The sequence below is a fragment of the Oncorhynchus nerka genome, unplaced genomic scaffold, assembly GCF_034236695.1.
Source record: "Oncorhynchus nerka isolate Pitt River unplaced genomic scaffold, Oner_Uvic_2.0 unplaced_scaffold_958, whole genome shotgun sequence".
Taxonomy (NCBI): Eukaryota; Metazoa; Chordata; class Actinopteri; order Salmoniformes; family Salmonidae; genus Oncorhynchus; species Oncorhynchus nerka.
Window position 1 is genome coordinate 3,642 of NW_027040358.1, and position 7,525 is coordinate 11,166.

At 46.2% G+C, this 7,525-nt stretch overlaps 1 pseudogene; it reads right to left on the bottom strand.

The window, feature by feature from the left end:
- Positions 1-1,300: 1,300 nt before the first annotated feature.
- On the bottom strand, positions 1,301-6,394 carry LOC135570652 (ghrelin O-acyltransferase-like; annotated as a pseudogene).
- Between the last annotated feature and the right edge of the window lie 1,131 nt (positions 6,395-7,525).

Consider the following 7,525-nt stretch of genomic DNA (forward strand, 5'->3'; position numbering starts at 1 on the left):
ACTCACAGCTCTGTCTTGTGTGATGGCACAGCAGTAACAATGGTACTCACAGCTCTATCTGACAGTGTGATGGGTATAGCAGTAATAATGGTACTCATAGCTCTGTCAGTGTGATGGGTAATGGTACTCACAGCTCTATCTGTCAGTGTGATGGGTACAGCAGTAATAATGGTACTCACAGCTCTATCTGCAGTGATGGGTACAGCAGTAATAATGGTACTCACAGCTCTATCTGCCAGTGTGATGGGTACAGCAGTAATAATGGTACTCACAGCTCTATCTGCCAGTGTGATGGGTACAGCAGTAATAATGGTACTCACAGCTCTATCTGACAGTGTGATGGGTACAGCAGTAATAATGGTACTCACAGCTCTGTCAGTGTGATGGGTATAGCAGTAATAATGGTACTCACAGCTCTATCTGCCAGTGTGATGGGTATAGCAGTAATAATGGTACTCACAGCTCTATCTGTCAGTGTGATGGGTACAGCAGTAATAATGGTATTCACAGCTCTATCTGTCAGTGTGATGGGTACAGCAGTGATAATGGTACTCACGGCTCTATCTGCCAGTGTGATGGGTATAGCAGTAATAATGGTACTCACAGCTCTATCTGCCAGTGTGATGGGTACAGCAGTAATAATGGTACTCACAGCTCTATCTGTCAGTGTGATGGGTACAGCAGTAATAATGGTACTCACAGCTCTATCTGCCAGTGTGATGGGTACAGCAGTAATAATGGTACTCACAACTCTATCTGTCAGTGTGATGGGTACACCAGTGATAATGGTACTCAAAGCTCTATCTGTCAGTGTGATGGGTACAGCAGTGATAATGGTACTCACGGCTCTATCTGCCAGTGTGATGGGTATAGCAGTAATAATGGTACTCACAGCTCTATCTGCCAGTGTGATGGGTACAGCAGTAATAATGGTACTCACAGCTCTATCTGTCAGTGTGATGGGTACAGCAGTAACAATGGTACTCACAGCTCTATCTGTCAGTGTGATGGGTACAGCAGTAACAATGGTACTCACAGCTCTATCTGCCAGTGTGATGGGTACAGCAGTAACAATGGTACTCACAGCTCTAGCTGCCAGTGTGATGGGTACAGCAGTAACAATGGTACTCACAGCTCTATCTGTCAGTGTGATGGGTACAGCAGTAATAATGGTACTCACAGCTCTAGCTGCCAGTGTGATGGGTACAGCAGTGATAATGGTACTCACAGCTCTAGCTGCCAGTGTGATAGGTATAGCAGTAATAAAGGTGAAGTAGTATCCGGGGTAAACTCCATGCCATAGAGCTGACAGGATGAAGGTCAGAGCTGTGGGGTAACGGGGAGCACGGTCGTAACACACACTGAAGAGAGAGGAGACAGGATGAAGGTCAGAGCTGGAGCACGGTCGTAACACACACTGAAGAGAGAGGAGACAGGATGAAGGTCAGAGCTGTGGGGTAACGGGGAGCACGGTCGTAACACACACTGAAGAGAGAGGAGACAGGATGAAGGTCGGGGCTGTGGGGTAACTGGGAGCGCGGTCGTAACACACACTGAACAGAGAGGAGTTATAAACAGACCTAGATCAGATATATTGTTATTCAGTTAACATAATAAAAAAAACATTCATGAATGTACAGAAAATTGGTTTTGTACTAATGTTATGCATATGTGGACATTATCTTGGTAGAATATCTTGGTAGAATATCTCGGTAGAATTAATACTTACGTTTTGAGCCAAACACCAGTCTGAATATTCCAGTTATCTATGAACTTCTTGAAGCTAGTTGCTGTCTGCAAAAAGAGAGAGAGTTCAATATTAAACTTCAAGTCATTTTGCAAAGCTAAAAGCTCAAAAAGTGTTGTTGTTGTTTCCAAACGTACCTCAATCCCCCAGATACTGATGTTGGAGATGAGGTCCCAGGACACCTGTCCAGCTTCATCCACACCTTTAAAACCATAACCTGCTGCGTTGTTGATGGCATCCGCTGTTGGGACAAACACATGAATGGAAGAATGAAAGGATGAATGAACTTTCCTCAGTATGAATGAATGAATGAACTTTCCCCAATAGTAATGAATGAATGAACTTTCCCCATATAGAATAATGAACTTTCCCCAATAGTAATGAATGAAATGAACTTTCCCAATAGTAATGAATGAATGAACTTTCCAATAGCCAACACTACACTGTGTGGGTAAAGCCTCACCTAAAGTCCAGGCGAAGTAGAACTTGGGTCTAGCAGCTTGTATAGAGAAGAAGGCATACGTCAGTCTGGTCAGGAAAGGTGCCTCGTTGACAAAATGGCTGTCAACGTTATATGTGATGGGGAACACTTTGGTGAGGGTCAGGAACAAAACCATGCACACACCACAGATCAGCAGTTTACCTGTGACAGCAGCCTGAAAACCAGACGGAGAGAGTCAGATCGTTCATGGCCATCAGGGAAACTACTTTTTTAATTGCCTTCATTGAGCCAGGTAAGTAATTTAAAACACATCTTATCAAAGAAAACACCTGATAATATGCTGCTATGTTGTTAGTAGTGTAATTACATTGTTATTATACACATATAAGAGAAACTTAATGGCAATATAGTTTCTGAAAGAAAGTACGTCTTTACATGACTCCACTTGTACCCAGTCTTACCATAGGTGAGGGCTCTGGGACTAACATGACTCTACTTGTACCCAGTCTTACCATAGGTGAGGGCTCTGGGACTTTATCATATCCATTCTGTCCAGTGTTGGATGCTGAAAGCCTTCTCAGCCTCCTCTGAACGCAGTCTCCCCATAAAGTCTATGTAGTCCTTATAGTGACTGCAGGGTCCGACCAGGATACTGAGGAAGTTCAGGTTGTAGCTCAGGTATTCTATCAGAGACGGCTTGGAGCTGGAGGTAGAAGAGAGGAAGAAAGAGACATTGGAAACTGTAATCAGAGAGCGACCGAGACCGAGACAGAGACAGAGAGACAGAGAGAGACAGACAGAGAGAGAGAGACAGAGAGACAGAAAGAGAGAGACACAGAGATAGAGAGAGAGACAAAGAGAGAGAGAGACAAAGAGAGAGAGACAAAGAGAGAGAGAGACAAAGAGAGAGAGAGAGAGACAGAGAGACAGAAAGAGAGCGAGAGAGACAAAGAGAGACAGACAGACAGAGAGAGAGAGAGACAAAGAGACAGAGAGAGACAGAGAAACAAACAGAGCTCGTAACTTATGATGTATTGGAGCTGACTGTAGAGGATAGGAAAGAGAAGGGACATTGATTGATCATGCTTTGAGGCAGGTAGCCTAGTGGTTAGAGTGATGGGCCAGTAACCGAAAGGTTGCAAGATTGAATCCCTGAGCTGACAAGGTAAAAATATGTCGTTCTGCCCCTGAACAAGGCAGTTAACACACTGTTCCTAGACCATCATTGTAGAAAATAAATAGTTTTCTCCTGACAACATCAATATCATTCTAGGCTATCTTGTTTACGTTGAGTGAGAAGACGTGCACAGACAAGTAGTTAATATCAATGTAATTTGTGGAGGGTAGATGTGTATGTAGATGTAGATGGTAGATGTGTACGTTAGATGTGTACGGTAGATGTAGATGGTAGATGTGTACGTTAGATGTGCACGATGCACGCTAGATGCAGACGGCAGATGCGTACGTTCGACGTGCAGTAGACGCAGACGGCAGATGTGGCGTTAGATGTAGACGGTAGATGTATCACGGTAGATGTAATACGGTAGATGTAGATGGTAGATGTGTCTGGACGCAGATGGCAGATGTGTGCGTAGATGTGCAACGCAGACGTAGATGGTAGACGTGACGGTGGATTTGCGATTTCGTAGATGTATAGTGGAGACGTGACGGTAGATGTAGATGTGACGGTGATTTAACGCGGCAACGGCAGACGTGAATACCCGATATAGACGCAGACGGCAGACGTGTATACCAGACGGCAGACGCGCAACGGCAGATGCAGCAACGGTAGATGGTAGATGGCAGACGTGTGTACGGTAGATGTGTCGGTAGATGTAGATGACGGTAGATGTGTACGGTAGATGTGTACGGTAGATGTGTCGTAGATGGTAGATGTATGCGGCAGATGTGTACGGTAGATGTAGTGTGCAGTAGATGTGTATGTAGGTGGTAGATGTGTACGGTAGATGTGCAACGGTAGATGTAGATGTGCAACGCAGATGGCAATACGGTAGATGTGTCCCGCAGACGGTACCGTGACGGTAGATGTGCACGGTAGATGGTAGATGTATAGATGTGTACGGTAGATGTGTACGGTAGATGTGTACGTTAGATGGTAGATGTGTAGATGTATCGTTAGATGTATGCGGTAGATGTAGATGTGTAGATGATGCGTTAGATGTAGATGGTAGATGTGTACGGTAGATGTGTACGGTAGATGGTAGATGATGCGGCAGATGTGTACGGTAGATGTGTATGGTAGATGTTACGTTAGATGGTAGATGTACGGTAGATGTGTCACAGTAGATGTAGATGTATGCGGTAGATGTATGCGGTAGATGGTAGATGTGTCACAGTAGATGTATACCAGTAGATGTGTAGATGTGTACGGTAGATGTGTAGATGTGACGGTAGATGTACCGTAGATGGTAGATGTGTACGGTAGATGTGTATGTATGAATGCTAGTAGATGTATCTGACGGTAGATGTGACGGTAGATGTAGATGTGTACGGTAGATGTGTACGGTAGATGGTAGATGTGTATGTAGACGTAGATGTGTACGTAGATGGTGTATGGTAGATGTAGATGGTCTCGCAGATGTGCACGGTAGATGGACGCTAAGATGTGTAGGTAGATGTAGATGTGTACGGTAGATGTGTCACGGTAGATGGTAGATGTCTGGTAGATGTGTAACGGGTAGATGTGTCACGATGTAGATGTGACGGCACAGTGATAGATGGTAGATGTGACGTGCATGCATACCGTAGATGCAACGCAGATGGTAGATGTGTGAGCAGACGTGTACGAGATGCAGACGTGCACCTGCAGATGGTAGATGTGACGGTAAATGTGTATGTAGACGGTAGGGAGAGTGCACGGTAGATGTGTAGACGTGCAACGCAGATGCACCAGATGCAGATGCACCGCAGACGTGTACGGTAGATGGTAGATGTGTACGGTAGATGTGTACGGTAGATGGTAGATGTGTATGGTAGATGTGTACGGTAGATGTGTACGGTAGATGGTAGATGTGTACGGTAGATGTCTACGGTAGATGTGTACGGTAGATGTGTACGGTAGATGTAGATGGTAGATGTGTACGTTAGATGTGTACGGTAGATGTAGATGGTAGATGTGTACGTTAGATGTAGATGGTAGATGTGTACGGTAGATGTGTACGGTAGATGGTAGATGTGTACGACATATGTGTACGGTAGATGTGTATGGTAGATGTGTACGTTAGATGGTAGATGTGTACGGTAGATGTGTACGGTAGATGGTAGATGTGTACGGTAGATGTGTACGGTGGATGGTAGATGTGTACGGTAGATGTGTACGGTAGATGGTAGATGTGTACGGCAGATGTGTACAGTAGATGTGTACGGTAGATGGTAGATGTGTACGGTAGATGGTAGATGTGTACGGTAGATGTGTACGGTAGATGGTAGATGTGTACGGTAGATGTGTACGGTAGATGGTAGATGTGTACGGTAGATGTGTACGGTAGATGTGTACGGTAGATGGTAGATGTGTACGGTAGATGTGTACGGTAGATGGTAGATGTGTACGGTAGATGTAGATGGTAGATGTGTACGGTAGATGTGTACGGTAGATGGTAGATGTGTACGGTAGATGGTAGATGTGTACGGTAGATGTGTACGGTAGATGTGTACGGTAGATGTGGATGTGTACAGTAGATGGTATATGTGTACGGTAGATGTGGACGGTAGATGGTAGATGTGGACGGTAGATGGTAGATGTGTACGGTAGATGTATACGGTAGATGTGTACGGTAGATGTGTACGGTAGATGTGTACGGTAGATGTAGTTATGTACGGTAGATGTGTATGGTAGATGTAGATGTGTACGGTATATGTGTACGGTATATGTAGATGTGTACAGTAGATGGTAGATGTGTACGGTAGACGGTAGACATGAACGGCAGACGGCATGGCAGACGCGGCAACGGCAGACGTCCACGCAGATGCAACGTGCAGACGCAGACGGTAAGACGCACCGCCAGACGCGGCACCCGCAGACGCAGACGGCAGACGTACCCAGACGGCACCGCAGGACGGCAGACGGCACCAGACGCGCACGACGTACGGCAGACGTGCACGCCAGGGACGGCAGACGGCAACCGCAGATCGTACCGCAGACGGCAGATGCAACGGCAGACGTGCAACGGTGGACGGTGACGCATGGCAGATTGCGGCAACGGCAGATTTGCAGACGCAGACCGCGCAGACGTGCAACAGCAGACGGGCAACGTGACGGCAGACGTGCAACGGCAGACGGCAATGTATACTGTAGACGTATGCGGTAGACGGTAGATGTAACGGTAGATGTATACCTGCGGTAGATGGTAACGGTAGATGTGCAGAGACGGCAGATGCGGTAGAGAGATGGTAATACGGTAGACGTATGCGGTAGACGTAGCCGACGTGCACGGTAGATGGCACCCGTAGATGGCACATGGTAGATGGTAGACGCATGACGGTAGATGTAGACGGTAGATGTGTATGTAGATGGTAGATGTGCACGGTAGATGTAAATGTATGCGGTAGATGTGGCACGGTAGATGTAGATGGCAGATGTGGAACGTAGACGGCAGATGTGCAACGCAGATGGTACGGCAGAATGGACGTAGACGGATGACCGCAGACGGCAGATGTGCAAATGTACGCGGTAGATGTATGCGGTAGATGTAGATGGTAGATGCAGTAGATGTATATGTGTACGGTAGATGTGTGAGTAGATGCAGATGTGTACGGTAGATGTGTATGGTAGACGGTAGATGTGTACAGCAGATGTGGGTACCTAGATGCAGACGGGCACGGCAGACGTGCATGCAGGTGGCGGCAGGATGCAGCACCGCAGACGTGCACTGGCAGACGCAGACGCATACGGTAGATGTGTACGGTAGATGTAGATGTGTACGGTAGATGTGTATGTAGGTGGTAGATGTGTACGGTAGATGTGTACGGTAGATGTAGATGTGTACGGTAGATGTGTACGGTAGATGTGTACGGTAGATGTGTACGGTAGATGGTAGATGTGTACGGTAGATGTGTACGGTAGATGTGTACGTTAGATGTAGATGGTAGATGTGTACGTTAGATGTGTACGGTAGATGTAGATGGTAGATGTGTACGTTAGATGTAGATGGTAGATGTGTACGGTAGATGTGTACGGTAGATGGTAGATGTGTACGGCAGATGTGTACGGTAGATGTGTATGGTAGATGTGTACGTTAGATGGTAGATGTGTACGGTAGATGTGTACGGTAGATGTAGATGTGTACGGTAGATGTGTACGGTAGATGTAGATGTGT